This window comes from Phoca vitulina, unplaced genomic scaffold, assembly GCF_004348235.1.
Source record: "Phoca vitulina isolate PV1807 unplaced genomic scaffold, GSC_HSeal_1.0 scaffold2, whole genome shotgun sequence".
Taxonomy (NCBI): Eukaryota; Metazoa; Chordata; class Mammalia; order Carnivora; family Phocidae; genus Phoca; species Phoca vitulina.
This window is the reverse complement of record NW_022589705.1, coordinates 77,182,598-77,197,745: the sequence shown is the minus strand read 5'-3', so window position 1 is coordinate 77,197,745 and position 15,148 is coordinate 77,182,598. Positions and strand designations below refer to the sequence as shown.

The following is a 15,148-nucleotide window of genomic DNA, read 5'->3' as shown; positions in this document are numbered from 1 at the left end:
GGCTCAATCTCATGACCCCGAGATCACCAACCTGAGCCGAAATCAAGAGTCAGACACTCAACCAACTGAGCCACCCAGGTGCCCCTAGTCCAGTTTACCTTTTTACTATTTCTCACATCACATCACTATCTCAAGAGTACAAAAGCATCTAAAGGTCACTGATTCACACAACATTCTCCTACCCATACCAAAAACAAGATGAGAAAGAAAAGTGGCAGAATTTTTAATAGTATTTTGGGCTTGCTGTACTGAAACACAGTAATCTTTATAGTTAGCTCAGTCACAGTATCAACATAATCATAAATTGCTCTGGGGGCACCTAGCTGGCTCAGTCAGTAGAGCAAGCGACTCTTGATCTTGTGGTCATGAGTTCAAGCCCCATGTTGGGTGCAGAGATTACATAAATAAATAAATCTTCATAAATAAATAGATAGCTCTGGAAATAGGGACAAGGTCTAAGTTCTTTCACTTGCCTCTTCTCTAATGCACCAATAAATGCTTATTTAGTAGTCTCTGAAAAGATGATTGTGACCAGATAGAAAAAGACATGAAAGATAAGTACCATAGAACCATTTCAGGAGGAAACTAAAATACAATTAAGAAAGAACCAAGGCTTACAAACTTTCAAACCTATTCTATCCACAAGTCTTTTTATGATATTCTTATGGCACTGTATTTTTAAAGTTACATACTTGTGCCAATATTACCATGGACACAAGCACAAAACTCAAACGTTCCTAAAATATGAAAGATACATAAGAAATTCGAAATTCAAAATGGCATTCTAAGAACTTCAAAACCTCAGGAGAAGTTATACACTACAGTAAAATCATGAAACTTCTAATACTCAAACTAAGAAAAATAAAAATATATACCATCACTTTCCTAAATATAACCCCAAAACAGCCACCTTAGATTACACATTTCATAGAGTACTCCCTGTGCAGTCAAGGAATTTTAAAGCTAGGAGAAACTTAGAGACCAAGGACTCTGATCTTTAAAAAGAAAAGAAAAGAAAAAGAAAAAGGAAAAACAAATTGATATTTGTGAGCAAGAGAGGTTAAATGACTTAACTAAGACCACATCACTAATTAATAGCAGATCAAAGACAAGAACCCAGGTCTCCTAACTCTATTCATTTTTTCCTTCAGCTTTGACTATGGAGGTATCCACATATTTTTCAAGTCATAATCTTTTTCATGTAGCTGTAACTTTTCTTCAAATACTTGCTTGGATGTTGATCTGCAACTCTGTGACCTTAAATAAGGGGAGAAAAAATTATTAAAGTAACCACTCAAAGAACAATGGTTTGCATGCAGCGAAAAGCAAAACATAAGGAAATTCTAACCTGTTTGAATCCCTTTGGTTTAATGATGTTATCACAGCTAATATGTGTGTCAGCTGAGTAAAAGCACTGAAAGACCTGCTTTGTAGTGATGGCCAGGTTTGAAAGGTTACAGCTCTAGCATTAAGTTTTCTACCTACTCTCCAGTGTTTGTCCGCTCAGCAAACAGAACAAGTTTTATCCCATCTTTTTCCTCCAACCTCATTTTGGAAGGACCACTTTCAAGGATAAGGATAATTCATTATTAGATTTTCAATTCTTAACACCATACTGAGATCCCCAGCAAAGGAATTTCCGCCAAATGAAACAGTATGTTCTATTAATGTTAACAGATACATGATAAAAACAAGCTTCTGTTCCTTCTCCCATCCCCAAGAGTTCAATTACTCATCAAAAGTTAAATGCTCTTGGGCGCCTGGGTGGCTCAGTTGGTTAAGCGACTGCCTTAGGCTCAGGTCATGATCCTGGAGTCCTGGGATTGAGTCCCACATCGGGCTCCCTGCTCAGCAGGGAGTCTGCTTCTCCCTCTGACCCTCCCCCCTCTCATGCTCTATCTCAGTCTCTCTCTCAAATAAATAAATAAAATCTTTTTAAAAAAAAGTTAAATGCTCTTGCACCTATAAATTCAGATAAACTAATGTTAATTCCTGTAACAGACATAAGAACACAAAGCAAACAGCCTGTAAAAAAATATCATAACCTACCACAGCTGGAAGGTACTCAAAAGTTAAAGCCCTGTGTTTTAGCATAAACTCAGCACCTATACATCTTACAGGAAAACTTTCTTCTAAACCCGTCTCTCTGACATTAAGTAATTTTATCTTTTATAGAACCTAACTTTTAAAATGTTAAATTTTGGACATTCCCATTTCCTATGCAACATTTGCATTTTTAAGCAAAGAAGATAACTTCACTGCAGGATTAGAAAGAATGGCCTGTGACAGAGAAATCCTTTTAAATTAAGAAGGAAAAGAAGGAATGGGAAAGAGGAAAAAGAATGTAAGAGGAGGAGGCTGGAAGAACAAGCGAGCAAGAAGCCAACCAAGCTAAGATAGTGTACTACCACTAAGACTAAGTCAGTAACACAACAGAGACTACTTAAAACTTTGAAGAGAGGTATGTCAGAGTTTAAATGTCCTGTGTCAATACTCTAGTGCTAACATCTAACCTAGATGAGACTCAAAAACGAAATGCATGAAATAATACAATAACCATCATTTAATCATGATATATTCTTAAAGTGGAACATTATGCCGAGGTTAAAAAGAATAAAACAGGGGCGCCTGGGTGGCTCGGTCGTTAGGCGTCTGCCTTCAGCTCAGGTCATGATCCCAGGGTCCTGGGATCGAGCCCCGCGTCGGGCTCCCTGCTCAGTGTGAAGCCTGCTTCTCCCTCTCCCACCCCCCCTGCTTATGTTCCCTCTCTCGCTGTCTCTCTCTCCACCAAATAAATAAATAAAATCTTTTAAAAAAAAACAACAAAAAACCCCCACATCTATATGAAATATGGAAAGATGGCTAAGAGACACTAATAACTGCAAAGAGCACATGAGAGTATGAACAGTATATATAGAAATATTTGTGAGTGTTGTATAGCTTTCATACCCATCAACTACCTGGAAAATTACAAAGAGGTAACTGGTTGTCGGGGTCAAGGGGACTGGAGCTGGAGGCCAGAAACATGATTTACTTTATCATAATACATCCCTTTTGAAATGTTTTGCTTTTCCCATGTACATGTATTACCTTTTTTTTTTTTTTTAATTCTAGGGTGATAAAAAACCCTACAATGATTTACAATTTAACCACATTCTCGAAAGTGCTATAACCATAGGATTATAAAGAGCTAAGTCACTCTTGGTCCCAGGGCAGGACTATACCTACACAAATCCAGACAGTTTTCTTCTTTGTTAAAGGTATTAAATTATTGGGGCGCCTGGGTGGCTCAGTCGTTAAGCGTCTGCCTTCGGCTCAGGTCATGATCCCAGAACCCTGGGATCGAGCCCCGCATCGGGCTCCCTGTTCCATGGGAAGCCTGCTTCTCCCTCTCCCACTCCTCCAGCTTCTGTTCCCTCTCTCACTGTGTCTCTCTCTGTCAAATAAATAAATAAAATCTTTAAAAAAAAAAGATATTAAATTATTGAGTAAAATTCAGGTTCTTCTATGGCAACTGTAATTCTAAGTTTAAATATACAGAGAATTTGAGGGCAACCCAAACTTATTAGGCATCCTTTTAAAAATCCTATCAATCCACTCACATCAAGTTTTCCACTCAGAAATTCTCTATTTCCAAGTTAAAGTAATTGATACAATAAACTCTCTAATTTGATGGGTTATGCCAGGATTCACTAAATTAAAACAATACATTATAATATAAATACACAATAAAGAAGTCTAGATCTAAGAAAAAAGTCTAAAAGCAAAAGTCTGGAAAAACAAGTTGGCATACATTTACTGTTACTTTTCTTACCAGAAGTTCTACAGGAAGTCATGCAAATTTGAGTCAGCTTGGTTTGTACAAACAGGCAACATGAAAGCATTATACTGCATATAAGGCTAAAACCTTGCAACAATTTTTTCCTAAAACAAATTCATCTCACTTTAACAAAGACACCTGCACCTCTCTTAAAATAAGTATGAATAATCTACCAAGAGTAAAGAATTCATTCTCATGAAGAGTTAAGACATGTTCCTTACAATTTGACTAATTAGGAATTTATTAATAATTCAAGTATTTATTAGACACGTACTATGCATCTTTAAAGTGCAGCAAGAGCAGTAAACAAACAAAAATTCTTGTCAGAGTGGATCTCGTATTTTAGTTAAAGGCAGAAAAAGATAAAATATGCCACTGTTATGGAGAAAAATGCAAAGCAGGGGAATCTAGTGCCAGAAAAGAGAGGGCTTCTAATTTTAAATAAGGCTATCAGGAAAGGCCTCACTGAAAAAAATGACATTTTATCCAAGACCTGAGGGTGTGAGCCAAACAGATATTTGAAGGAGCATTCTAGGCAAAGGGATTAGCTGTTGCAAAGGTTATGAGGTGGGGCCATGCTTGGAGTGTTCTAGGAACAGCCCTCTCTCTGACAAATAAATAACATCTTAAAAGGGGGGGGGGCACTCCTGGGTGGCTCAGTCGTTACGTGTCGGCCTTTGGCTCAGGTCATGATCCCAGGGTCCTGGGATCGAGCTCCACATCGGGCTCCCCGCTCTGCAGGAAGCCTGCTTCTCCCTCTCCCACTCCCCCTCCTTGTGTTCCCCTCTCTTGCTGTGTCTCTCTCTGTCAGATCAATAAATAAAATCTTTAAAAAAAAGAAAAAGATACACTTTAAAGTAGATTTGTCCACAGACTGGATGTGGGGCCTGTGAAAAGAGTCAAGGCCCTGAGTAACTGTAAGAACTGTACAAAGCCTAACTTAATACAGAGATTATTCAAACAACAGACCAATAAAATCCTCACAACTATCAAGGAAAAAAAGTAGGAAAATTCGTCTGTAAAATACTACTGTATCTACTGCATTCCGACCATTTGAGGAAAAATGTATCTTAAAGACTTATTAAAGCGAACTTTGCTAATTAATCTTCTAGTTAACTGGTCTCAAACTGAAATCGTACTCATCTTTCATAACCTACTCCCAACTCATCAGAGCCTTGTGGAAATAATAGTTCTACTCTCTCTGCTACTTATCTTTGTTCATCCCTCTAGTTGCATTCATCAAACTAAAACTGTATACATCTGGCTCTTTGAATTTAGACAATTCAAATTAATGTTAGTTCCCCTCCCCTACCATATACAGTCCCAGGGAGCTGATAAGGAAAGAGGTATCATTAAATTCTACACAAATTAGGATCCAAAATATCTGTAAACAAGCTAAAAATAGCTCTTCACTGCTAAAAAAAAGTTTCATAGTTACTCTCTTGGTTATTCCCACTTTTCCACTTCCTCATTTAAGGAGGGAACTTGAGAATCAAGTTCCAGTACAGAAATCAATAATCACTTATATAAAAAGAAATTATGACCTTGATGGTGGGAAAATATCGTAACATTTCAGAACCAGCATGAGATACATGGCCTGCCACTCAGAAAGGAAAGGAAAGCAATTAACCAACAATCGCACCTGCTTCTGAGAACAGTGACCGTTATTTACTGAAGTCCTGTGGGCCCTGTTCCCACTCAAATGAAAAGGGAGTGGTTTTCAAATTTGTGTGTACCCTAGTGATTAGAAGTACTTGTCATTTTCTAGTAATTCCTACCTCTACAAATAACTATATGACAAAAATTGCATTAAATATTTTCATGCCACACTTGAAAGTATTTACTTTTCAATTCTCTACTGTTCCTCTAAAGATTAGCAATTCTCCAGTTGAATTTCTTGTCCAAAAGTATTATTTTTCCTTCCATAAATAAAATTTAAATGAAGGTAACAGGACTATGGCCAATTTTCACTTTTTCTAAAAATTATTCGAATACCAGTAATACCATTAAAAATCCTACCAGCACAATTCTAATATTGGGCATTAATCTTATTGAGTTCAGTGAATTTTTTTAAAAATTAAGCTAAACACTTAGCTCTATTAAATTGATTCTATTTATTCACACTTTTCATTTCCGGGCAAAGATATCGTGGCTATCCCTCTTTATGGGCTTTATGCTTAAAGATTTTAGTTTATGTGCACTTTAAGATTCCCAAGCTTCTTTATTATAAAGTTTAAGTACATTCTTTTCCTAAATAACTGTGGTAACCTCCTTTATACAATGAAAACTCTCAAATTCAGCAGCATTCCCACATAATTAAATTCTAGTATTTGTTTTCTTCTTTTCTTACATCCTTCCTTTAACCTCAAAAGGCTAAGTAATTTTCCTGGAGAACAATTTAAGTCTTAATCATTTTAATTTAGTTTCCAGCATCACTATATATACATTAATCCAGAACCACTAAATTTATTAGTTCATTAATAAAGAAATGTATTTGAGATTCTGAACTTCAACAGTAAAAAAGCAAATTCAGTGGTGAAAATCCAGAAAGAAAGAAAGAACAAAGAAAAGAAAAGAGGAAAGGAAAGGAAAGGAAAGAGGAAAGGAAAGGAAAGGAAAGGAAATCCAAAAGGACACCTGGATTCATCCTGTCAACACCACTTTGAAATACTTTCTAAGCTATATCAGGACAGTTAGAATGACTGTAACAGCTGTGAGTTCCCTGAGGTTGCAAAATAGATACTTGGGAAAAGGTTATTTGAATCACCTTTCAAAATAACCTACAGCACAGGAGCAGCATGCAAAGTAAGAACTTCCCGGCTATTGTTAGCATTATTTAAAATACATGTTTTAGAGCTGAGCAGTTTATGGGTCAGCTTAACTCTTTCATTTCCCCATTTTGTCAAATGCATTGGGCATTATTTAAAAGTCCTGTTCAAATATCCACCACCACCAAGAAGGGAAGGAAGCGCTCTATGTACAGGATACAGAATAAAAACATTCCAAATTACATCTTGTCAGCATAAATTCTTTTGTTTGAGCCCCAGAAATTTTTCTGCTGTTAGGGCATTTTGGTCCAAGTTTCCCCTAAAACCTGTTAAGTTACACGTCACTTCCTCTCCTAAACTTGCTTTTTATAAATCACATTGTACTTCACAGCCATCTCTCTATGTACTGAGTATAATACAAGATAAAGTCAAGAACCACAAATCATTCTATTTGGAGCTGCTGGTGGCCTTTTAAAATATACTGTCTACCCACTAATTGTCCAATAATGGCTTGATGTTTATTTTCGTAAAACACAACATTCACAATCTTTAAAAAACATACAGTGAAAGCAGTTGTTTCACATTAAAACACGGAAGTGAAGTAAAAACGGTGAAATACCTCTATAATGCCATGTCAAGGGATAATTATTCTTTGCTCACCAGCTTAGTTCAACATGGATTCGCCTTCCTTCTCTTCCCACTTAAAGAATACAAAATTTAATCTTTCTTGTCCTCTTCCTCCAAATACTGAGATGGAGGACAATATGTCACCTCTGAATGATACTAAAATGCAGCATATCCAAGCTTACAACAAGCATTGTGGAGCTCTTTGCGCATACCATACAAACACTATCCAGGATCAAGATACTAGGAGAATCCATGTGAGTGAAAAATGTTTGATGAAGGACATTAAAATTTCATACTAATGCTATATACTTTGAAGACACAAAGTATGAGCAGAAATGGAGTAGGGTTAATTAGGACTTCCGAGGAAAGGTAAAACTTTTATAACATGACTGTAGAAACAGTGAAGGGCCGTGGTAGCCTGATAAAGGAAAGGAGTCTTTGGTTAGATAACTCTTAGGAGGCCTTGACCATGCTGAGAATTTCAAACCAATTCAAATGCAATAAAAGCTCTCAGGAATTTAAAAGTATGAGTAGTAGTCAGGGAGCAACTCTCTGCTCAATGAGAGAAAACAAATATGCCACATTGGTGGGCATCTTCTGATCAGCTCCATAATTAACAACAAGCTTCACAAAAATAGACTCTCAACTTACTAACTCCTACCTCATAGGTGAATTATTTTTCCTAGTAAACAAATATGAGTTTAACTAAATTCTACCTGCTGATAACCTCCAAATGAAGATCTCATTTCACTAGAAAAACAATTCAGGGTATAGTCTATGACTTAAATTTGAAGTGTTCCTCATCTAGAACGATCTAAGTTATTTGAATAATTTAAACCAATCACCAAAAGGAAACTTGTTTGTAACCACACGTGTGGAATGAAGAATAATGTCACTAGAATCTATTGTTTCTCCATCATATCCTTCTCAATTTGCTGACAAATCCTGCCGATGACTCATATCCTTCTGCACTAACCAGTCACTCTGTTCCCTCATGATAGGCTTTTCACCAATAACAGAAAGTAGAAAACACATCAATTTGTTTTGCTACTAAAAACAATAAACATCAATGTATGTATATAAATCCAATTTACAGATACTGTGGTGTTACAACCTAGTGAATGTCTCCTGTAAAAGACTAAAAAAAAGTTATGCTCAAATCTCAACTAAAACTAAAAGACTACAAGAAAGCAGACTGAATTTGAATTCCTGTCAAATGATACATTAGTTAAGAGCCAACATTTTTGACCACTGCAGAAATAAAAACACAAAGCAATTTATCTGATCTGCTAAAGCAAATATATCATGTGTTCATTTTATGCCAAAAGAATTAACATTTTCTGAGAAGAATGAAATTTCAACCCAAAAATACTATGAAAGGAATTAAATATCCCTAAAGGTAAAGACCATTCTAATCGTCAAAATATTTTTTCAAAACAGGCTCAACTAGCAAAAAAAGGGTCAGAGAAGAGCTTAAAATTCTCTAGAGTTTAAAAAGGCAATGTTGTGCAATGTAAATATATACTCAAATGATGAGATTTCGTTTCTAGGCCACTGACAATGGAGTTGATGCCGTGTTACAGAGCCTATGGGTAAGAAATCAGTGCAGGCAAACAAAAAACATTTGTATTCAAATCATATAAAAACTGTTGGTATAATCTGTCAACTCCTCATAGTCATTTTTCCAGGAAAGATTCTGTGCCCTGTCAGTCTATGTTGATTGAAGAGATAGTTCGGGGGAAACCACATTAACACGTGCAGAAGGGTAATTTTCTCACCTGGGTCCTGGTAACTCCACAGGGTAACTGTGAAAATGGACAGAGCCTGCAGGGCTGTGCAGCTTCTTTCTGAGAGGTGCTAGAGTAGTGACAGTTTCTGATTTAGCCTAGACCTCTACAACTCCAAGGAGCAAAAAACACAAAACAAAAGAACATATCTACTTGAGCTCTACACCCAGCAATCCTATAGGGCTGCAAGTCCCAAGACAGTGGCCAGTCAAAGGAACTAGAAAATGTGGTTCAGTCAATAAAACAAAACTAGAGAAAGCTACCAGACACCTCTATACATATACTACCCCTAAAGATGAAAATCGATAAAAGGCTCTTCTAACATCCCAGATTAACAGACTCAAATCACCATTTCCCAAGAAAATTATAATTGCTGGTATCCACTCTTCACTAACAAACCCAAGGTATAAAATTATGTGAACTGCAACTTCAGACTCTCACTTTATAAATTTAGAGAATCATCATCAGTTTCTATATAACCCAACTAGTGCCTTAAGAAAAATCTCAAAGCAACGTCCCCAAAAGACCAAAAAAAAGTATGCAAGTAACTGAAGTATCCTTATTAAAAAAAAAACAAAAACAAAAACCCTAAAAAATTAAAAACTAAATTTCAGACAAAAAGGCCAACTTCTTTAATGTCCACTAAACTCCTATATAATGAGCAGAGTTAACTCAAAAATAAAGTTTAGCAAGAGATTTAAGTACCTTAAGCCCCAAAGAGAAGCTTTTTTTATCTACTGCCATCTATTTACTGATATCTTTAACTTCAATTTCAAAACCTGGAATTCAACAATTGATTCTATAAATCAATCTCCTTATCTGTACAACTGAAAGTGCCACTTACTCAAAGGATTATTATGAATTTTAAATAAGATGCTTTATGATTCAGCATTATAAGACTCAAGGAACAGAATGTTGAAACCTAAAGCATAATGCTGGAGTTCATAAGGTGTCCTAAGACCTCAAGATATCTACCACTGCCCTACTCAATAAACATAACTAAGTCTACCATGGTGAAATTTTGGATCTTGATTTCCAGTTGCTCAAAATTTTTAAAGATCCCCAACTTTTATAAGTAGTATAGCTGATTACATAGCACTTGAACAAACTGAGCTAACTTGGGTTTCACTCTAACTTAAGTTTTGCTCTTCCAAGAGCAACAGCTATAAATTTATGTACTGCTCTTCTGCATCTTATTTGTAAATGCTTTTTCTAGAGGCTTCACTGGTTACCAATTCCACATTCCAACAAAAAGGAACAGTACAAACCCTGTTAAGTAAACCTCTACTAAATTTAAACTTTATGTGTCAAAATTCTATAACTACTACATACAGAAATGCCACCTTTAAAAGACAAAATGTTAAATAGAATGAAGAGTTAAATCTTAAGAAAAGTAAGTATTTTACCTTGCTTCACACAAATGTCTTTTCAAGGAAATATAAATATGGGGCTTTCAAACTTTTTAAGAAAGTTGTATCAAAAGCATTCAAACATTTACTCTTCCCTAGTGCCACCACAGTTCAATGATGTTGTAAATGGTTTCTGCTTATAAATTTGGTTAGTTCAAATTAAATATTACTTGACTGACTCATGGAGGGAGTGGCTTGACTTTTGCTGTTCTGAGTCAGAATAGACCCAGTTCAGCAGTTCTAAACAATTTTTCATTTGTATAGGTGTCCTAAACGCTAGCTTTTTCCAGTTACTAAATATAACAAACTGTTGCCTTACTAAGAAGAAAGGTCTTAGTAGTAATAATACTTTGAATCTGTAGTTCAATTTATAATTAACAAAGTGCTTCCACATCTATTTTCTCACTTGATCTTCACAATCTCCCAAGTATCTCATACAGCTGAACAGAAAGACTTTCACATAGGAGTGACAACTTCTAGTTGACTCTTACCCCAATAAATATACTCTTCCTCTTTCCCCCAAAATAAAAAACATAAAAGGCTGCTGGGTTTCTTTAATCAGACTTTCCTCTCCCAGACATATCCCAGGTGCCTCATAAAAATTATGTCTCAAAGCACACACCCTGGGGCCCCAAGAGTTTCAAGGCAGAATCCCCACCCACATAAAAGCCTAGCTTAGGCCCCAAAGAGCCTCAAGTCAGCATCTCCTAAATGATCCCCTTGCCTCCAGCCATCTAGTCTTCTGCATTAAATTCAACATTTCTCATCTGTACGAGCTGCTAGGTCACTGTGTGGTTGAGAAACCTCAAAGTGAGACAACCTATTGCGAGGGTGGTAATGGTATAGTGGAAAAATCAAGGACTTTGGAGTCAGACAGACCTGGGTTTTTAATCCATCTCCAATTCTTATTATCTTGTGACCTAGGAGAAGTTACTCAACCCCTTTTGAGTCTCTATATCTCTTCATCTCATCACTGTAAATCACTGAGGGCTCATCACTGTATCCCAAGTGCCTAGCAAATAGAAACCACTCAATATGTGCCAAATAGATGCAAATGAGGACCCCTACCACCTTTAGAGTGTGAGAATTATATATAAAGGGAGTGTATAAAAATACCTGGTGCATAGTAGGCCCTTAATACTAATTAATTCAGTATCCCACTAAATATTAGTTAACAATACTATTCAGTATTTCTGAAAGCACAAAGCATGCTAATGATTGAGGAAAAGGACACTCTAGGAAAAACATAATTTCTGACTTCTAATTACATATCAATGTTTTGGCCTATAATTCTATTATGCCTACTATCAGCCATCTTTGTTTATCCCTTTGAAAGACTCCCAACTTCTAAGAAACTTCTCATCATTAAAGTGTAAAATCCATTATCAAGGAACTCTTTATCAAGAACCCCTAATTCCACAACACAAGAATCTGGCAAAAGTCCATAATAATATACATTCACTATCCAATATGAAACAACTTTTTAAATGTCAAGATTAGAATACAGGCAAACAATCTTCACCATCTTCACCAACACAATGGCATGCTGGTAAGTAATTCTGAAGCCTTAAAAATGTGTCATTCTGTATACTTAATTTCCTTTTGCACACTGAATAAGGCATAACTTCATTCACTTCCTGTCTGAAACTACTCTGTAATACAGAGCATGGCAGCAAATAACTACCATATTCTAACCCAGCAGTTTGGGGATTCCAAAGAGACAAGCTTGCCTACAGTGCTGCTAGAACTGCTAGACACTTTTTTTGTTTCTTGACAAACTCCAGGGAATAATAAACTAGCCTCTGGTTCTTCTTCATCATCAACGTTACATTATTTTTGTTTAGAGTTCTTCTCCAGAAGGGTAGAAAAGAGCTAATACCTAATAAATTTTTTTTCCATTTACCTAACGATAGAATACCTTTCACCTGAAAAACTAGCAGTACTTTACAAAAGAGTCTATGCTTCTGAACACTCTACAGGCAAGAGCCTAGGATCCTGGGCAATAGACAAGACTGTTTTAGTTAGCTCTCAGAGCGCCGGACGAGGATGGGATGGCGACCACGTCCTTGACAAATTTAGAAATTTACAGTCATAAAACATGGGGGAAAACATTTACCCTCCCCCCGCCCCCGAAAAAGCATGACCTTTCTTTTAAAAATCCCAGAGCCAGAAGACTCTAGTGCCACTGGCATAGACTCCTATACCGTTTCCTCATACTGGAACCCAAGAACCCAGGGACAAGACGCTCTTGGAAAGAACTCCCTCACCGAGGACACCACCGTACACAGCGATCACGATCAACGCGGAGCCTCCAGGATGCCCGCTCACACACTGGACAATCGCAGGCACACCCTTTCCACGCTCCCTCATCTGCCATTCACCCTCTCCCCAGCCTCCCTCTCTCACACTGCACTCATATTCCCCCCACACACTCCCCCACTCTACCCCATACACTCAACGCTCTCCCCTTCCCACCTCCTCACTCTCCCCCATTTACCCTCTCGCCCACGCGCCCTCCTCCCCACACCCCCACTGTCCTCTCCACTCTGCCAGCACTCACACACACACACACTGCCCCCGGACACGGCCCCCAACTATCTCATCCACACTCCCCCCCCCAAACTCCGTCTTCCCTCACCCCACATGCACACCCAGCCCTCTCCCCAACTCACACTGTCCCCCTCAGGCACGCACATTCCCCCCACACACAATCCACATTCTTCCACACGCACGGCCCCCCCTTCCTCACCCACCCTCGTTCTCCACGCTTCCCGGCCGCGCTCCCCCCGCCCCCGGCCCGGCCCGGCCCTCCTTCCGGGGACGTGTCTCGGGCCTGCACTAATGGCTGCGGCGCCTCCCGCCCTCCCCTTCCCCGAGGCCCCGGGAGCCGGCGCGGGGGCCGCCCGGGAGGAGCGCACTCACGCTGGCGAGCTGGGGACTGGGCATTGAAGTCTGGCGGCGGCGGGAGCGAGGAGGCGCCTCTCTCCTCAGTCACCTCGGCGGCGGCGGCGGCGGCGGTAGCGGTGGCGGCGGCGGCGACGACTCCCCCCCAGCCTCGGCGCGCGACACCCGGCCCGGCCCGGCGGCGGCGGCGGCGCGTGTCCACGAGTCCGTCTTGCTGCTGCTGCGGCCGCCGCTGCGTCTCCTGCTGCCGCCGCTGGCCCCGCTGCCGCCGCTGCCCTGTGGCGTCGCCTCGCGCCGTGCCCGGCCGCCGCTGCCGCTCCAGCCGCTACCGGACGGACGACGGTTACAGCCCGGCCGATCGCGCCGCCGCCACCACCGCTGCGCGCGCAGCCGGAACCAGCTCCCGCCGCCGCAACCAGCTCCCGCCGCCGCCCCTCAGGGGGCGCTGCGGGGCGCGGCGCGCGCGCCCACTGGCCCGCCCCCCGCGCCCGCTGACTGGCTGGCGTGCCGGCTCGCGGGGCGGTTGGGCCCGCCCACCTGCCCCGCGGGGCGCTGACCCACTGCCCTCGGCGCCTCCCCCTTCTCCTCCTCGTGGTTCGTTCCTTTCCGCACTCCCGGCTGCGGAAGGCGCGTCCATGTGACCGGGGAAGGGGGCGGAACGTGGCCAGGGGAGTCGTTCGCCCACGCCGCGGCCCCCCCATCCCATCCGCACCTGGGCAGAGGCGAGGGCCAGCGGCCGCGGTGTGACCTGCAAGGTCGAAGGGCTTTTTCCGGCATCCCGAGCCGTGAGGCCTGGGGCCAGATCCTGATGGGACGGGGCGGCGACCGAGCCCTTTGCTCGGGGATTTCCAACTCAGAAGTGACAACCAGGGCAGCTCAGTTCTTGGCTGCCCTTCCTCGAGGCCCCAAATAAATAGCGTGCGTGCGTCTGCAGTTCTGCAATTGCGAAGGATGTTTCTGCGCCTCTCCCGGTCCCATCCCCGCGCGACACACACACACACACACACACAATTCAAACTTTGGGGACCTAGCTTCTTGGGCAAGTTATTTCCTCTTTCTGAGTATTCTAAACTATTAAATGGAAATAGTTTTCAGCTACCTCATGGGGCTCTTTTCACGTATCAATGACATAATGTATGAGAAATGCCTGATAAAGAGAAAATCCTGAATTTAAAGGTTTCCAACCAAATGTCCCCCTTAACGACAGAGATTATCCTAGAGATTCCAGTATTCTCTCTTGCATTTGGAAGGTGACCAGAAATTCTTTAATTCTTTGTCAGACCACGAGTTCTGAGTTTTGGTTTGGAAAATGTGGTCACCGGTGAGTTGGGACACTGGTCTGGGCCACTGGCGGGTCTGACGGCAGCCAGAAAGAGGCTGGAGACTGGCTTGGGAGGAGGAGGGGAGGCTCACCCATGAGAGTTGGGGGTAGGGGGCTCTGTCTTCCCTATCCACCCTAGGAAGTCTTACCTGCCCAGAACCCGCACCTATCTAGAAGGGACTCCTGCCCCTTGGGCTGCTTCCCCTCCGCCATGACCACACACATGTCCATCTGGCCCTGTGGGGAGAAGCAATGGTCAGTAGGCATCATTAGGCTGTCCCCATAAGGTAGACCTGGGGCATTGCTCCTGACCAGAAGGCTTCTATTAGAGCTTAGCAGTAAAAAGAAAGGTCTTATGACTCAGCCACATCAAGCCACAGAACAGAACCCAAGATGTTCACCACCAGCAGGTGGCCCAGGAGAGGGTATTCCAGGGCAAGGCTGGCTGGCAGGACTGCGTGGGAGTTAAGAGGCCCTGAAAGGAGGGGCTGCAGATCAGAATCAAGGCCCTT

The 15,148-nt window shown here is 41.0% G+C and overlaps 1 protein-coding gene across 2 annotated transcripts in view; it reads right to left on the bottom strand.

The window, feature by feature from the left end:
- The window catches only part of PTP4A2 (protein tyrosine phosphatase 4A2), a 28,645-nt gene extending 14,962 nt beyond the window's left edge, over positions 1–13,683 (bottom strand). Inside the window, exon 1 of one of the 2 annotated variants that reach the window (XM_032389140.1) lies at positions 13,334–13,683. The gene's annotated coding sequence lies outside the window, so the exon portion shown is untranslated. Of the gene's footprint in view, positions 1–12,678; positions 12,924–13,333 lie in introns of those variants that run through there. The other variant, XM_032389149.1, reaches the window with a different exon arrangement.
- Between the last annotated feature and the right edge of the window lie 1,465 nt (positions 13,684–15,148).